We start from the raw sequence: 17,333 nt of genomic DNA, 5'->3' as shown, positions 1-17,333 counted from the left end.
CTGTCTTGGGTGACAGAGTGAGACCCTGTCTCTAAAACAGTGTTCTCTAACCTGGCGTGGTGGCACATGCCTGCAGTCTCAGCTACCTGGGAGGCTGAAATGGGTGAATTGCTTGAGGCAAGGAGTTCCGGCTGCAGTGACCTGTGATCTCACCTTTGAGTAGACACTGCACTCCAGCCTGAGCAATGGAGTAATACCCTGTCTCTAAAAAAATAGAAAAAATATGTGTCCTCTAAAATGTAGTTCCAATTCATAAGTGTACATAGAGAGCACTAATGCCCTTCTCTTACTACAGACTTCCAATAGCTGCCTTAGCCTATATTTCCATCTGGCACCACTCTGGACTGCTTTAGCAGAAGATAACACAGGGGGAGAGAGCTGTTTATCCCAAACACCCAGAGACCACTACACACCTTCTGCAGCCCCCTACCGTCCAGGGGGCCACCGGGGCAGAACTACTGCAGCACTGCAGAGAAACCAACACCCCACTAGAGCCCTTAAAGTGGCAGGAGTGTCTGGTATCCAACTGAGAGTAGAGTCTTACTGAGACGGCTGCAGTGGACCTGTTGCTAAGTGTATGTGACAATCCCTAGCAACTCCCAGAAATAATTAGGTGTTTTTTGTGGGGATTTGAGGTTCTTGCATGAACAGGTGGCAGGGCAATTAGATTTCACATAGCTTTTGTTTTACGGCAACAATGGACCTGGATGCCTGTGGGAGTGGCAGCTTGCAGGAAGAAAGCTAGACTGTTTCTTTCAATTTCCCCTAAATAGGCCTGGGGCTGGGATCCACAGTGTCCTTTGCTATGTGAATTTCTGAAAATACATTTGTTTCCAGTTAGAGGAATCAGCAAAGGCAAAGGTGGTAGCATGTTTATTGCTAAAGGAATGGTAAGGAGGCTGGCTGATGGAGGGAGTGAGGGGGAAAGTAGGAAATGATGTCAGAGGGATAATGATGGGGATTGGAGACCACAGTAGCTTTCTCTGATCATTTCCTGCCCAAGGGTTGTTTTACACTTTGCAGTGTTTTGAGAGCAGGCTCTTGGTTTCTTTGGTAATTTAATTCCTTCAAAGCCATAGAAGGCTTCAGATTTCTTTGCTTCCAGACAGTTCCACGTGCTGTAACCATGCCCAATGTTCTTTCCTAGACATAGTGGTAAAGTCTCCTTTCTGCAGTGTTTGCTTTCTTGGTCCTGTGCTTCTCTCCCTTTCAAATTAATGGTGGCTACCTTGATGTCACGTCAAACAACAGGCTTAATTAGATGAGGCCACCACCACCCTTAATCTAATTTTTGTTTTAGGGCAGGGTCCCTCTGTTTAGGTGAGGGGTCTTTATGGACTATTGTGTCAAGGGGTCAAGTGCTCAAGAGATAGGGACATGAAATGGCCTTGCAGCAGTTTCTTGTCCTTATCTCTCCTTGTTCCAGGAGGAATCAGGGGCATTCTGCCAAGACTCAGGTCAGACTGCAGCCAAGCCTTGCTGTGTGGCCTACATGAAGATGTGCAGCATCACCAGCATTTCATGATGAAGCCTTTCCCGTACACTTTGTGACACAAAGTCTTTTTCAGTTTCCTCTCTTATTTGGGATATAGAAGCAGTGAGCTTTTCTAATGCCGTATCCCCAAATTTCCCAACTCTTTTTAACTTTTGGGTTCAGGGGTACATGTACAGGTTTGTTATATAGGTACATTATATGTCACGGGGGTTTGGTGTACAGATTATTTACTACCCAGGTAATAACCAATAGGTAGGTTTTTTTTTCTTCCTGTTTTTTTTTTGATATGAAGTTTCTCTCTTGTTGCCCAGGCTGGAGTGCAATGGCACAATTTTGGCTGGTAGTTTTTTGATTCCTCCCCTCCTTTCTCTGTCCACCTTCAAGCAGGGTCTGGTGTCTATCGTTCCCTTCTTTATGTCCATGTGTACTCAGTGTTTAGCTCCCACTTATAAGTGAGAACATGTGGTATTTGTTTTTCTGTTCCTGTGTTAGTTCACTTAGGATAATGGCCTCCAGCTTCATCCATGTTACTGCAAAGGATATGATCTCATTCATTTTTAATGTTGCATAGTATTCTATGGTGTATATGTACCACATTTTCTTAATCTGTTCTACCATACATGGTCATTTAGGTTAATTCCATGTATTCGCTATTGTGAATAGTGCTGTAGTCAACATACACATGCTTGGGTCTTTATGGTAGAATGATTTGTATTTTTTGGGTATATACCAATAATTGGATTGCTGGGTCAAATGGTAAGTCTGTTTTGAGCTCTTTGAGAAATTGCCATACTGCTTTCCACAGTGGCTGAACTAATCTACTTTTTCACCAGCCATGTATAAGCATTCCTTTTTCTCTACAACCTTTCCAGCATCTGTTGTTTTTTGCCTTTTTAATAATAGTGATTCTGAGTGGTGTGAGGTGGCATCTCATTTTTTTTTTTTAATTTGACTTAAGGGCAGGGGGGCTTTGGGGACTTTGAGGTCATTGTGGTTTTGATTTGCATTTCTCAAAGTCCTGGGATACATGTACAGCACCTGCATGTTTGTTACATAGATTAACATGTTTCATGGTGATTTGCTGTACCTTTCAACCCATCACGTAGGTATTAAAGTCCCACGTGCACTAGGTGTTTATCCTGATGCTCTCCCTCCCCCTGCTTCCCTGTGCATATGTCTATGTCTTGTTTTGAAGAGCATCTGTTCTTGTCCTTCGCCCGTTTTTAAATTGGGTGGTTTGTTTGTTTCTAGTTGATTTAAGTTTCTTATAGATTCTAGATATGAGACCTTTGTCAGATTAATAGGTTGTAAATATTTTCTCCCATTCTATAGGTTGTCTGTTTACTCTGTTGATAGCTTCTTTTGCTGTGCAGAAGCTCTTTAATTAGGTCCTATTTGTCAATTTTTGTTTTTGTTGCAATTGCTTTTGGCGTCTTCGTTATGAAATCTTTGTGAGGTCCTTCGTCCAGAATGGTATTTCCTAGATTATCTTGTAGGATTTTTATAGTCTTAGGTTTTACATTTAAGCCTTTAATCCAGCTTGAGTTGATTTTTGTGTATGGTGTAAGGAAGGCGTCCAGTTTTAATCTTCTGCATATTGGTAGCCAGTTATCCCAGCACTATTTATTGAATAGGGAGTCCTTTCCCCATTACTTTTTTTTTTTTTTTTAAGAGACCAGGTTTCTCCATGTGATCTGCCAGCCCCCCTTGGCCTCCCAAAGTGCTGGGATTACAGGCGTGAGCCACTGCTCCCAGCCAGCCCATTACTTATTTTTGTCAACTCTGTTGAAGATCAGATGGTTGTTGGTGAGCAGCATTATTTTAACTCTTTATTTTCTTTCATTTCTGAAAGAAACAGTTTCTTGAGTCAGCTTTTTTCTTGAACCAGCCAGTTCTTGAGTCAGCTTTTCTCTTTCATGTAGTACCTTGCTAAACACAAGTAACCATCAATACACACCAAAAATTGCTTTCTATCTTTGTTTCCCTAGACTTATAGGCTCAGGAGATACTTGGTCTGACTTCCAATTTATCACAGGTGACATTTTAATCAAGAATTTGGCTGCTTTTTAACATGGCTCTCCATGTTTTATCTTCCAGTATCGGTTTCATCACTGCTCACTGGCTCAAACACAATAAACATGTTTTGGTATTGCTCATCTTCAAGTATTATGTGGGTGAACAGGTCAATGGGGCAGACTTCCTCCATGTAATCATTCAGAAACCCAGAGTGACAGGGGCTTTGCTACCTTCAGCACATGGTCACCAAGGTCATCCTTGGGGGTTGTATGCAGTCATCCCTACTCCAGCAACCTAGTAGAGGAGAAAAGCATATAGGAGTATGTTTAGGAGTTTTATAGGAGCAGGCTAAAATTGGCATGAGAAATTTGCTCTCATATTTAATTGTTTACAAAGCAATTTCATCATATGGCTATACCTAACTGCAAGGGGAGGCTGGGAAATGTGTGCCCAGGATGAAGAGGAAAGCATGAATCAGGTGAGGGGCTAGCAATCTCTGCCACGGGTGCTTTGGAATAGTGTATTGGCAATGAGAGTAGTGAGAAGTGGTAGAATTTTGGGTTTCTATTGAAGGTAGAGACATCAGAATTTGTTGACTCCAAGGCTTTTGGACTAAATAATTGGAAGAATAAAAATGCCATATACTGATATTGTAAAGATTGTTGAGAACTCAATTTTAGGCATTTAATTTTTGAGATGTCTGTTAGCATCCATGTGGAAATGTCAGCTAAGCAGTTGGATATGCAGGTTTAACGTTTAAAGGAGTGGTCAGGATTGAAAATGTAAATTTGGGGGTCCTTGGGACACGGATGGTATTCAAAGCAGTTGTACACTAAATGCAAAATTACATATAACAATACTGAATTTCATTCACTCTACAAAGTGCAATTTCCTCACATCTTTGAAATTGGAATGCATCTTGGAACACTCAGTAGTCTTCAGTTATTATGATTGGCAGTGTTTTCTTTCCTTGTTAGTGGCACATAAAATAACGATGTATCTACAATTGATGGCACCTCAGATTCAATGAAGCATAGTAATAATGGTAAAAAATGATAATATTGAGCACTTCAAATTGTGGATGAGACACTATGCTAAGCTCCTTCTACAATTATCTTTATATCCAGTTGTAATATAGAAAGGCTAAGAACACAGACACTGGGGCCTGACTGGATGGGGTCTGTCTAAATTTTAGCTCTAGGCTTACTAATCACATGACTCCAGCCAAATGCTTTATCTATGCCATAGTTTTCCTATCTTAAATAAGATGATAATACCATGTCACTTATAGGTTTATTATAAGGATTAAAGGAATTAATACACATACATTGCCTAGAACAGTGCTTAGCATGTAAATACTAAAATGATTTAATATTATTGTTAAAATATGTGAAAAGCATATGTAGTCTGGGTGTGGTGGCTCAAGTCTATAATCCTAGCACTTTGGGAGGCTGAGGCAGGCAGATCATTTGAGGTCAGGAGTTCGAGACCAGCCTGGCTAACATAGTGAAACCCCATCTCTACTGAAAATACAAAAAAAAATTAGCCAGGTGTGATGGTACATGCCTGTAATCCAGCTACTCAGGAGGCTGAGGCAGGAGAATCTCTTGAACCTGGGAGGCAGCCACTGCACTCTAGCCTGGGAGACAGAACAAGACTCCATCTCTAAATAAATAAATAGCATATATGTATGCATGTAAAAATTGACTATACTCTATTTATTTATTTATTTATTTTTTTTCTGAGACAGAGTCTCGCTGTGTCATCCAGGCTGTAGTGCAGTGGAACGATATTGGCTCATTGCAGCTTCCTCCTTGCGGGCTCAAGCCATCCTCCCATGTCAGCTTCCCCAGTAGCTGGGACTACAGGTATGCATCACCATGCCTGGCTAACATCCCTTTACTTTTAATCTATATCTTTATATTTAAAGTAGGTTTCTGGGGCCGGGCGCGGTGGCTCACGCCTGTAATCCCAGCACTTTGGGAGGCTGAGGCGGGTGGATCACGAGGTCAAGAGATCGAGACCATCCTGGTCAACATGGTGAAACCCCGTCTCTACTAAAAATACAAAAAATTAGCTGGGCATGGTGGTGCGTGCCTGTAATCCCAGCTACTCAGGAGGCTGAGGCAGGAGAATTGCCTGAACCCAGGAGGTGGAGGTTGCGGTGAGCCGAGATCGCGCCATTGCACTCCAGCCTGGGTAACAAGAGCGAAACTCCGTCTCAAAAAAAATAAAATAAAATAAAAAAATAAAGTAGGTTTCTGGTAGATGACAAATAGTTGGGTGTTGGGTTTTTTAAATCCATTCTGACAGTGTCTATCTTGTAATTGGTGTTCTTTATAATAATTAGAACATTGATGTCTAAGGTAACTATTGATATAGTTGGATTAATGTCTACCGTGTTTGTTACTGGTTTCTATTCATTGTCCTTGTTCTTTGTTTTTTTTGTCTTACACTTTTTTCATGCCTTTTCTGGTGTTAGCTGAACTTTTTGTTTTGTTTTGTTTTTTGTTTTTTGAAACAGGATTTTGCTTTGTTGTCCAGGCTGGAGTGCAGTGGCATGATCTTGGCTCACCGCAGCCTTGACCTCCTGGGCACAAGTGATCTTCCTACTTCAGTCTTCTGAGTAGCTGGGACTACAGATGTGCACCACCACCCTTGGGTATTTTTTGTACTTTTTTGGTAGAAAGAGGGGTTCATCATGTTGGCCAGGCTGGTCTTGAACTGCTGGGGTCAAGCGAGCTGCCCACCTCAGCCTCCCAAAGTGCTGGGATTATAGACATGAGTGACCATGCCTGGCCAGTCGAACTTTTTATATGATTCTAATTTCTCTCCTCTCTTAGCATATCAGTTCTACTTCGTTCTTTTGAGAAGTTGCAATAGAGTTTGCAGTATACATTTACAACTAATCTAAGTCCACTTTCAAATAACACTACCACTTGACAGGTAATACAAGTACCTTATAACAGAGTATTTTCAATTCCTCTCTCACGCCCCTATAACATTGCTGTCATTCATTTCAGTTATCCATAAGCTATAACCACTGAATACTACTAAAATTGAATCACTGCTATTATTATTTTGAACAAACTGTTACCTATTAGATGAATTAAGAATAAAGATAAAATATTTTATTTTACCTTCATTTATTCCTTCTCTAATACTCTTTCTTTCTTAATGTAGACCCAAATCTTTGACCTCTATAATTCTCCTTCTTTCTGAAGCACTTAACATTTCTTTAAGGCAAGTATGTAGGCAAGAAAATATCTCAATGTTTCTCTGAGAAAGTCTTTACTTCCCCCTCACATTTGAAGGGTAATTTGGCTGGATACAGAATTCTAGGTTGGTGGTTTGTTTGTTTTTTTTAATATAACACTTTAGATATTTTACTCTACTCTCTTCTTGTTTGTTTTCATGGGCTTTAAAGAGAGGTCTGATGTGATTCTTATCTTTGCTCCTCTGTAGGTATAGGTAAGGTGTTTTTCCCCTCTGGCTTCTTAGAAGATTTTATCATTTCTTTTCTTTTCTTTTTTTTTTTTAATTCAGACGGAATTTTGCTCTGTCGCCCAGGCTAGAGTGCAGTGGGCATGGTGACAGGTGCCTGTCGGCCACCACAACCTCCACCTCCTGGGTTCAAGTGATTCTCCTGTCTCAGCTTCCCAAGTAGCTGGGATTACAGGTGCCTGCCACCATGCCTGGCTAATATTTTTGTATTTTTAGTAGAGATGGGGTTTCACCATGTTGGTCAGGCTGGCCTCAAACTCCTGACCTCAGGTAATCTACCCACCTCGGCCTCCCAAAGTGCTGGGTTTACAGGCATGAGCCACCTCGCCTGGCCGATTTGAAACTTTTAGTAGCCTACAGTAGAGTTGCTGGCGGTACCTCTTTAAGTTGGCCCTGGCTCTCTTGAAAGCTCTGTGTGGAAACAGGACCCTCAGGTCATTACTATGCTCATTTCACATGCTTTAGAGAAGCACTTTAAATACTAAAAATGATTTAGAAGTTTAGTATTTTAGCAGATTTTTCTAAAATGTCCCAAACAACTCTGTAATAGAGACTAGATTATAAATAATTCTCTTATAATTTTGTTTATAGTGTCGATTTGAATATGCTTTCTTTTTTTTCTTTCCGCCAATGATGGGATAAGCATAAAATTCAAGACAGTTGCTGTCTAGAATATCATGCTCTAATTTAGTGAGATCCAAATTAATGATGTTGTAGTAGATGAATTGGTGGCAAATGAGCATATTTGCTTATGGGCTTACAAAGTGTTTACTTTTTCTGAGATAAGCAGTAATATTTCCAAATTAGAGTAGACTTTGAAGAAACTCCAGCAAAAGGAAGAGTTGGTTAAAAATTTGCCTTTTTACAAGACTTTTAGGCTAGTCAAGAAGAAATAACAGTGCTAAGGCAGAAAGCAGGACAGAACTGAAGCTTCTCCAGGCTGCAGTCATGTAGAGAATTTGACTTGATGTCTGACTTGAATTAGCAAATGGTTGGTCTGGGTGACTGCAGTGCAGTTTTCTTTTTTTCTTTCTTTTTTTTTTTTTTTTTTTGAGACAGAGTCCTGCTCTTGTTGCCCAGGCTGGAGTGCAATGGTGTGATCTCAGCTCGCTGCAACCTCCACTTCCTGGTTTAAGCAATTCTCCTGCCTCAGCCTCCCGAGTAGCTGGGATTACAGGCACCTGCCACCACGCCCAGCTAATTTTTTGTATTTTTAGTAGAGATGGGATTTCACCATGTTGGCCAGGCTGGTTTGGAACTCCTGACCTCAGGTGATCCGCCCACCTCAGCCTCCCAAAGTGCTGGGATTACAGGCGTGAGTCACTGCGCCTGGCCTTGCAGTGCAGTTTTGATTGTGAATATGCTTGGAAAATATGGAATCCTCTAGACGGTACATAGATATATATCTGAGATAGACCACTGCTAAGGAGCAGTGGATTTACTGGAACTAGCATACAGTCAGGAATGAGGCATAATCTGTGCCACAAACTGGCGATATCTTCTCCTGGGAAAATATGTACTTCTTAGGCCTAGTTGAAATAAACAAGATTTCACTAGTAAAAACAAAAAGATCAAATTATTTTGTGCTATGGTGGTTTACATAGAATATGTAAGGCATATTCTAAACCCTTCAAATTAAAAAAAAAAAGCCCCAAAGACCTGAAAACTCTACAGTAAAAGGAGAGCAATAATACCTAAAACACTGGCTAATAGACTCTGGTGGAATATTAATAGTGATGCACCTGGGGTAGGGTAAGGTGGAGATGCAGGGAGGCAGGTTGGCTTGGGGTCAGCTCTGGGGTCCCTCCAGCACTTTTCAGGTCTTTCTCCTCAAATCTTTATTGTTTTTTGTTTTGTTTTGTTTTTTGTGACGGAGTTTTACTCTCGTTGCCCAGGCTAGAGTGCAATGGTGCCATCTTGGCTTACTGCAACCTCCACTTCCTGGGTTCAAGTGATTCTCCTGCTTCACCTCCTGAGTAGCTGAGATTACACACATATGCCAACACATCTGGCTAATTTTTGTATTTTTAGTAGAGACGGGGTTTCACCACTTTGGCCAGGCTGGTCTCGAACTCCTGACCTCTGGTGATCCACCCGCCTCAGCCTCCCAAAGTGCTAGGATTACAGGCGTGAGCCACCATGCCTGGCCCAGTTTTTTGTTTTGTGACATAGGGTCTGGCTCTGTTGCCCAGGCTGGAGTGCAGTGGTGCAATGTTGGTTCACTGCAGCCTCAACCTCCTGGTCTCAAGTGATCCTCCCGCCTCAGTCTTCCCAGTAGCTGGGACTACCGGCATATGTCATCATGCCTGACTAATTTTTTGTTATTTTTTGCAGTGACGGGGTCTCCCTATGTTGCCCAGACTGGTCTCAAACTCCTGAACTCAAGTGATCCTCCCACCCTGTCCTTCCAAAGTGTTGGGATTACAGATGTGAGCCACTGCGCCTGGTCCCTCATTCCTCAAGTCTTTAATATCCAGAGATGACCTTCCTGTAGTGATGATCCCATGCTAGCCGAATCCAGAGGAGCCTAACATGTAGATCCCAATGAGAATGTGTTCATTCCTAATGAAATATGTCCCTTCTCAGTGACAGGAATGTTGGGGATCTACTATCCAGGGTGCATGCTATACAGTATCAAAATTTTAGAGGGCCACTTTTTAGTAAAGTAGCCATCCATCCTCTGTGCTTCTCTATGGCTTCTTATTTCAGGAGGGCCAGCCTCCAGTGCCTGGCTGGCCCTTGCTCTCTCAGCGACCCCTCCTTGTTTTTGCTCCTACCCCAGATTTCTTCTTTGGGTTTCCTACGAAGCCATCCATTTTGATGCCCAGGCCCTGGGGCTCAGCTTCCACTGCATGGGCCTTTCAAGGTTCTTTTGAAAATCAGAATAAGAAAGATTTCATCTCATTGCATATATTTCTTTCATTTGTGTTTTTCCTTGCTTTCTAAATTGCTGGGGGGATTTTTAAAAATCTTTCTGTTTTTTAACTAGATAAACTGACAAAATATACACAGACTCTCAAATGATAGTATGGGCACTTTCATGGCTTTGTCTTTAATTATTTATTATTACCTTATCCTTCTTCATAGGGGCAAACCCATGCTTTATAAAGGCTGGTGCTTACACAATTCTAGGAGCCTTCTTTGAAAAAAAAATTTCAAAATTACAAATGAAAAATTAGGTACAAAAGGGAATATTTACAATGAGAAATCACCACAAATGGCAAGTTTTAAGAAGCTGACAAACAGCACAAAATCCAGGAAAAAAATCATGATTGATCAAAATTTCTTTTTTTCTTTTTCTTTCTTATTTTTTTGAGATGGAGTCTTGCCCTGTTGCCCAGGCTGGAGTGCAGTGGCACAATCTTGGCTCACTGCAACCTCCACCTCTCATGTTCAAGAAATTCTCCTGCCTACCTCAGCCTCCTGAGTTACAGGCAGTAGCTCACGCCTGTAATCCTAGCACTTTGGGATTACAGAGCCCGGCTTACCTATTTTTAAAATAGTGGCAACTTGGCATTCATTTAGGTGTTACTGAATTTTGCCTCATAGCTTAAAGTATGAAAGATTCGAGAGAAGTGAGGTTTGTTCTTTCCAGTCAATGATGAATCAAGTAGAGCAGGGTGGAGGGCTAACAGAGGAAAGAGCTCCTCCATTCTTCAAAACAGAGTGATGAAAATTCATTCTGAAACTCAAAGTATTTTCATTTTGGATATTCTCTTGTTTTTTATGAACCTTGTGATTACACTTGGCCATGTTTGAGGAAGGCATGTCTATTGTGATTTTGATGATGACAGAATTATTTTTCTCTGTAGAAAGACAGATACTACTTTATCAGGGAAGTTAGTCAAATGAAATGGAAATTGGTAAATGGACAAAAGCTAGCTAGTAAAAAGGATGATCTCACAACCATGCTTTAACCCCATTGTATGTTTGTGGAAAGAGCATAGCTTTAAATCTTGAGAAATTCGGGACAAAAGTTTTCATGGTAGACAGTTCATGCAGTCTATGCATTGGCATAATGGAAACAATCTGATTTTATTTTTATAACTAACAAATCATTCCCTTTCATTAAACACCTTTTGTATTTACTTCATTGAGGAGATTGGAGTCTGAATGGAAAGTCTTACTGTTTTCCAAGGGATTCTGAGAAATTTTAGTATTCAACAGTTGGAAAGCTCTCTACTATTCTAGTTGAAAAAGCTTCCCTTTTTTGATGTAGATGCAGATTTTCTATACAGTTCTGTTGTCTTCTTTTAGTAGGACTGTTAACTTTCATGATAAAATTCAAGTAAGATTTTATTTTTTGGTAATTTTGGCTTTCACAATTTACTTTTAAATCCTTGAGCGATCTGCTTACAATTAAGAGATTTCTGACATTTATTCTTACACTAAATGGATCAACTCTAGAATTTAGGCATGTTAACTTTACTTCTGTTGTGTTTGAATCTCTCCAGAGTTGCATGTAGATAGCATTTATTTCTGTGCCCTTAAACCCATTTAGAAAATATCTACAAAGTAAAAATGGAGAGGAAATAGAAATGTATTTTTTCATGAATATTTTGATGCAGATTTCATCAGGCTTAATGATTCACCATTTTCTTACATTAATTTGAATTAAGCATTTAATTGGAAGAGAGGGAAGCATTTATTATTGATATATATGGGCTTTTAAAAACTCCATCCTTTATAAACAGTCAAGGTTTGGGCCACACAAATTACATTTTCATCATGGAAAAATTTCAATTCCTCAAATCATAATGTTGAACAGAAATGGAGTGTTTTCTTTAGAATTTCTTGAACAGGCAAATGAAAGCTTATTGTAGAATACATGTATTTTCTTTTCTCTTTGGAACATCATACCAGTATATTGCTGGCAGCTATTGTATTAAAAAATTAAGTATATTTTCACTATCATAAAGGATTCTTTTCCCCCCTCATGAAAATAAATAACAACTTGGGGTAAAAATAAACAAAAAAAGGTGATCAACTTTGAGACAACTGTTAAGTTTCTTTCATACATGGACTGTAAGTTTTCAAGGCTTTTGTGCAGTTACTAATATTAAATAGTCTTTGAGTTGATAACACTCATAACCAGCTTGTCTTTGATGTTCTCCTTCTAATGTCAGTGGTATTAATTGGTGACTAAGCCCCGTGTACCATGACTAAGACCAGGTAGCTGGTCCCCTTTGAGTGGGCAGATATAGGGTAGTTTTGCTTTAGACTCCTTTATGTTCCCAGAACTCAGGGATGATCCAAGGCTGGAACTACTCTTGCTATCCTTACAGGACTCTACATCCAAGTCTTTGGCTGGCAATAGGTCAGTTTCAGAGAGACTCCCGCAGAGCATGAAGACAGACTACTTCTAAACATGTTAGACACTGGTGTCTAAAATTTGATAGAATATCCATGAGCAATAGCACATTATCAACTGTGATCATTTTATTGTCTCTTGTTCTCCCTAGCTACAAATTCTGCCTGTTGTTTTGAAGGAAGATGAAGTGGGACCACCTCCTTAGATTCTTAGTTATCGTATTTTTATATTTTCTACTAAAAATAGTAACTCGTACTCCAAAACCTAAAACGCAATAAAATAAATGAATGGGAAAAAAATAAATAAATAAATAAAATAATAAAAATAAAAATAGTAACTCATTGTGGATTTTGCTCATTCCATTCAATCACAAAGCCTTCTCTAGGGAACATATTATTAAAGGTCCCTCCTCTTCTATTTTAGTTTGGCCATTAGCCTGGAAAGTATTTCCACAGGTATGAAGCATTTAACCTCTTGCCTATAGAACTTTAAAATTTGTAGCTTTGAAAATATTAAATAATATCAATTTATCCAGGAAAATTTGTTTATTGTTTAAGATAAGTGGCTGGTAAACAATGAGTATACTTATCAGATATTTCTCGGGGAGGGAGACTGGGGGAGAGAGCAATGGGAAATTTTATGAGGAAATGTAATATAATAAGGTTTTGCCCTAATGAAGCAGAACCAGGAAGTTAAAAAAATTTACAGTTTGAAAACTAAGGGACAGGTGTTAGAAAAGAGAAACCCAAACAAAGGAAGAAAGACGTGGACTATGGATTTTAATTTAAGGAGTTACACTGCGATAATGAACTTACTCTTTTAACTCAAAACTGTTTATTTCCTATCCCATTAACTAAGTGGACGGTCTCAAAAGGGAGCAGTCCTGTAGGCCAGATCTACCCTGGGAGCCAAGGTGCACCCTCTGGGTAGCTCCATAGAGTGCAAGACATCAGTTGGTGGTGAGCTTGGCTTGAGAGTTGAGATTAAAACTGTTGGTGGGAGTGTAATGTATAGACTAAACCATATGAAATTGTATTTGGCTGGATTTTCTCTTCTTCATTTTTTTCATTGCAAAATACAGATAACATAGAATTTACCATTTTAAGAGTACTATTCAGTAGTATTAAGTACATTTACAATGTTGTGCAACCATCACGACTTTGCATTTCTTGAACCTTTTTCATCATCTCACGCAGAAATTCTGAACCCATTAAACAACTCCCTATTGCCCTTTCCCCCAGCCCCTGGTAGCCTCCATTCTACTTTCTGTCTCTATGAGTTTGACTACTCTAGGTACCTCATATAAGTGGAACCATAGAATATGTGGCCTTTGTGTCTGGCTTCTTTCACTTAGCATAATCTTTTCAAGGTTCATCCATGTTATAGCATGTATCAGAATTTTCATTCTTTTTTTTTTTTTTAATTGTACTTTAGGTTCTGGGGTACATGTGCAGATCATGCAGGATTGTTGCATAGGTACATACATGGCAATGTGGTTTACTGCCTGAATAATTAATTGTGTGTATACACTACATTTGGTTTATCCATTCATTTGTTGGTGGACATTTGGGTTGTTTCCACATTTTGACTATCGTGAATAATGCTGCTGTGAATGGTGGTATACAAGTGTCTGTTAGAGTCCCTGTTTTCACTTTTGGGTATATACCTAAGAGTGGAATTGCTGGGTCATATGGTAATTTTATGCTTTTTGAGGAACTGCCATGTTGTTTTCCACAGCAGCTGCATCATTTTACATTTCTGCCAGCAGTGTAGGAGGGTTCCAATTTCTCCACATCCTGGCCAACACTGGTTATTATTATTATTATTATTATTATTTGGTTATTAGCCTTTCTAATGGGTATGAAGTGATATCTCCGTTGTGGTTTTATTTGCATTTCCCTAATGACTACGATATTAAGTGTCTTTTCATGTGCTTATTGGCTATTTACATATATTCTTTGAAGAAATGGCTCTGCAAGTCCTTTGCCCATTTTTGACTTGTGTTTTTCCTTTTGCTGTTGTTGAGTTGCAGGAGTTTTTTTAAAAATATATTCTGGATATTAATCCTATATCAAATATATTATTTGCAAACATTTTCTCACATTCTGTAGGTTGCCTTTTCACTCCGTTGATAGTGTCGTTTGATGCACAAAAGTTTTTAATTTTATTGAACTCCAATTTATCTATTTTTTCCACCTGTGCTATTGTCATATCCAAGAAATTACTGCCAAATCCAATGTTGTGGAACTTCCCCATCATGTTTTCTTCTAAGAGTTTTGTAGTTTTACCTCTTATGGTTAGGTCTTTGATTCATTTTCAGCTAATTTTTGTATGTTATGTGAGGAAAAGATCCCACTCCATTGTTTCATATATATATCCAGTTTTCCCAGCGCCATTTGTTGAAAAGACTGTCCTTTCCCTCATTGGTCATGGCACCCTTGTTGAAAATCAGCTGACCATATATGTTAAGGGTTATTTATGAGCTCCTTATTCTATCCCACTGGTGTATATACCTGTCCTTACACAGTATAGTTTCACAATAAGTTTTGAAATCAGGAAGTAGGAGTCCTACCAACATTGTTCTCCTTTTTCAAGATTGTTTCGGCTAGTAGGGTAGTTGGGGGGGAGTTCCTTATCTGTATGAATTTCAGCATCATCTTGTCAATTTCCACCAAAAAAAAAAAAAAAAAAAAGCCTGCTGGGATTTTGATAGTGATTGCATTGACTCTGTAGATCAATTTGAGGAATATTGCTATCTTAATAGTATTATGTCTTTTAATCCTTGAATATAGGCTTTTTTTCATTTGTTTTAGTCTTTAATGTTTTTCAATGATATTCTGTAGTTTTCAATGTACAAATCTTGCATTTTAGTTAAATCAATTTTTAACTTTATTGATTTTGATGCTATTGTAAATGGAATTTTAACTTAATTTTCAGATTGTTTATTGCTAGTGTGTAAAACTATAACTGATGTTTAAATATTGATCTTATATCCTGCAGTCTTGCTGAACTTGCTTATTAGCTTTATTAGTTTTTTTGATAGTGGATTTCCCAACATTTTCTGTATATGAAATCATGTCATGTGCAAGTAGAGATAGTTTAATTGTTCCTTTCTTATCTGGATGCCTTTCATTTCTTTTTCAGGCCCTGGCTAGAACTGCAAGTACAATGTTGAACAAAATTGGTGAGAGGAGACATCCTTGTTAAAGGTGAATTTTTGGTAAGACCAGCGTTCAACACTTTCCAATCCTGACGTTGGGCAACGTTTACCCTTTCTGTTTCCTTATCTAAAATCGAAGATAGCAGCCTACAGTGTACATGGGTGGTCATGTCTACTTTTTAGGAGCTCATAAGCTAGTGGGGAAGCAAATGATTCATGGAAATAATTATAAAAACAAGGTAACATATGCTAAGAGTTATTAGGGCTATGAATGATGTATCTTGGATACCCTATTAGATAATTTTGTGGTGAAACATTTGTAAACAGTCTAGTGCTAAATAAATGGTTTAAAAATTTAAGATACCAGTAACTTGCTTTCACTGTCATCTAAATTAGTTTGGTTCCATTTTTAAGTCTTTCATTACAAACTGATATAATCATAACTAAATTCAACCCTGTTCTCTATAAAATTTAATAGATCTCGTTTTGTAAGGCTTTACTATGATTTTGCAGGCCATTTGATGTCCGCAGGCATTTTTTAAGTCAAAAGGAAATCTGTAAATTAGGAACTGTTAATTTCCTCTTCATTTCCTAGGTAGACTGTATAGAATTGTTCCAAGCACCCCATTAATTTGACATTAGCCTGATAAGTTTTTCCTATGCCTGTACTTTGGAATATAAACATGTAGAAAATAGTCCATGACACAGCGGATGGGTTCATAAGTTCCTTCCGGGTTTTAACACCGAATCGTGCTGATGATCTGGCAATGGAGGCTAATCTTCCCACATCCAGTATGCCTATTCGTTAAGCCGTCTGGGGCACTTTATAATTTTTTTATTTGCTGGTGTGTTTGAAGGGCTCCTATGGCCAAAAAGGTGGTCGGTCCCGTCAGTTAGGCTGTGAGGACGCCTAAACGGTTTGAGGTACTGATGCTGCAGGACCGTGTGAAAGAGTTTCTCAGAGCACCTCCCTCGCGGGGTGGGGAAAAGGCCCTCATTCCCCACGCCCCCTCCTTCCGCTGCGGGAGATAGCCACACCCTCCCCCTATCGGCGCCGAGCAGGTGGCCAGGCCCTCGGGACCTCGCGCCCCCGCAGCCCAGAGGCTCGGCCAGCTCGTGCGTCACGTGACGCGGGTCAGCTGCGCCGCCGGGACCTCCAGGCACCGGGGCGGCGACCGCCCAGCGCGTGGTCTCAGGATCTCATCTTTCCGCGCCCCTCCCCCTACGATCCCGGAAAAGGGGGAGGCTGGTGACGTCATCATCCGGGTTCTCGTCGGCGGGGCCACGGTTCACAATGGAACAAAAACAGCGGCTCCAGTCAAACTATGAGCGACGCGGCTGCAGTTCACGCGATTAACCCTGTCATGGCCACACACCCCGCCAGTCCTTGCTGCCCAGCCCCTTCGGCGTGGTGTGCTAGTTCTCCTCGGGTCTCCCTTCCCCGTCCTAGAGCCCCCTCTGCCCTCGTCCCAGTCTTGAGCTGAGGGGCATGGAACAGGATTTCTGGCTGTAGCACGACCCTGGAGGGGCCAGCCGAAGGAAATGGTACTGCGCGAACAATCTTTACCGCATTGTCTTCCCTTCCCCCACCCTAGCTCTCCGGGTTCCAGGCGTCTCGCGCCCTAGCCCGGCCCCCTCGGCGACTCGCGCTGCTCTCTCAGCCTTGACGGCCCGGGGAGGAGGGACAGAAGAGGGGGGCAGCTGAGCGGGAGGGGGCTGGGCAGGAGCAGGGGGAGGGCTGAGAGGAGGGGCCTCAAAGGGGCGGGCCTGACGGGGGCGGAGAACCTCGGGTCTTGGGCGGTACTGGGGCTAGTGGGAGTCTGCGCCGCTGCCGCCGACACCGCTGC

This window comes from Cebus imitator, unplaced genomic scaffold (genome assembly GCF_001604975.1).
Source record: "Cebus imitator isolate Cc_AM_T3 unplaced genomic scaffold, Cebus_imitator-1.0 Scaffold613, whole genome shotgun sequence".
NCBI classification, from domain to species: Eukaryota; Metazoa; Chordata; class Mammalia; order Primates; family Cebidae; genus Cebus; species Cebus imitator.
This window is presented reverse-complemented; position numbering follows the sequence as displayed.